Raw genomic sequence first — 1,917 nt, forward strand, 5'->3', positions numbered from 1 at the left:
GCAATTTCTGTAAAATGATTTTTGGAGGCTATTTTTTAAGGCAGAGATGTCAAACAGGTGACCCATGTGCCACATGCAACCCACAGCACTCCTGTATGAGTCCCACATCAGATTAAAATATAAATAGGATATATTTATTAAAATATATAAAACCTAGAGAACATATTTTAAAACCATCAACATGTAGTCCACAGAGTTCCTAATGGACAAATTAGTGGCCTCTATTTCCATTTGAGTTTTACATCACTGTTTTAGGGAATATCAAGTGAATCCACAACAAAGAGAATGATGTGGCAACCAAAAACGTGCTCTTTTGATGGCTTAATATTCAGAACTTCTAACAGGGAGTAACCAGGATCATTTGATTGACATTTCACTAACTCTTTTACACTTCCTTTTCTCAGAAAAGACATGAACTACTGTAAATAAGAGGGGGTGTGAGGTAAAGACTCATGGAGGAAAGGAGGGAACTAAGAAGAAAACAAAAGTGCCTGGATAATTTTCAGGCTGAATCACGAGGTCTTGAGTCCTCAGAATTTAAAAGCCTTTCAACTTTTACATTTGGCTTATCTAATAAACCCAGACTGTTTTATGAAATAGAACACAGAACCAAATATACAATCAATAAATATTTCTTCATCCAGCTTGCAATTGTAATTCTCACCTCTCCAAGATACTGCACAACAGGATTCAATTGTGTGCTAAATATATCCATAAAAGTGACTTCTATGTGTTACTGCAAATAATTCCCATGTCTTAATTTCTTTAGAAAATTGCTCCCATTGCTTTCTCTTCTTAATTTCAAAGAGTATTTGAAATTGATAACTTCTCTTTCCCCTCCTCTCTCTCTCTCTCTCTCTCTCTCTCTCTCTCTCTCTCTCTCTCTCTCTCTCTCTCTCTCTCTCTCTCCCCTCTGTTGCTGTCTTTCTCTAATTATGACTTGTTTGTCATATTCACTAGCTTTTAATGTCTGTTGCTTAGAAGTCTGTGCCAAGACCTGCATCATGTTGACATCAGCTAAACTCTCATAAATGCAAGCTGGCCTTCAGACCCATTAGTGCCCTCCACAAATCAATTTACAACTCGAGAAATGGATAGGTAGAGCTTTGGTTTACATATGTTGACATCAAGATCTCAATTGCACCAGGTTTGAGAGTAACTGCTCACTCATTGATGAGTGAGAAGGCCCTGTACGGAGGAATGGAAAAATCAGAAATTGACCCTGTGTGGGAGCAATGCAGCAAGGTGCTGACAGCTTAATGAATAACTTGTCTGTTATGACAGTAGGACACCTTGCAGTTACAAGAGCAACTATTTGAAATAATATGCAATGCAGGAAATGTATATGTGTTGTATGTATGTGTGTATGTGTGTGTTTAATATGTGTGAGTATGGTATGTATGTGATACATGGATTGCTTGTATCACTAACAGATGGGCCGAGTTTGAGAAATTTTATGTTATGGTATGCAACATCACACTTGTCAGGAACTCTTTGAGTGGTGCAGCTTAATGGGGCATGACATTCAGAATAAAAAGGGGAATTCCACCAGAAGTGCTGAGGGGCCCAAGGCCAGAGGGACAGATGATCTCAATATATAACCTTGCACATTTTGGTCACATGTCTAAATATTGCCTGGTTGACTATTTATCATGACATATTTCAGGCAAAATGTGTTGTAAGATTTCAGGATATGTTTTATTGGTTAATTGTAAAAATAAAATGCTAATGTAAGCCAGGAGTGATAGCCAAGAGGCCATATAATCAGATGAATGAGAGTATGGCCTAAGGGAGCTATCTACATCAAGGTTGAATATCAAGGATTGACTGAATTTGCAAAACAAAACAAAAAAGCAATTTATATTACAGAACTTGGCATCAGACGATATCTCATTAAATCAACATAGAACAACACAC

Source organism: Dromiciops gliroides, chromosome 4, assembly GCF_019393635.1.
Source record: "Dromiciops gliroides isolate mDroGli1 chromosome 4, mDroGli1.pri, whole genome shotgun sequence".
Taxonomy (NCBI): domain Eukaryota; kingdom Metazoa; phylum Chordata; class Mammalia; order Microbiotheria; family Microbiotheriidae; genus Dromiciops; species Dromiciops gliroides.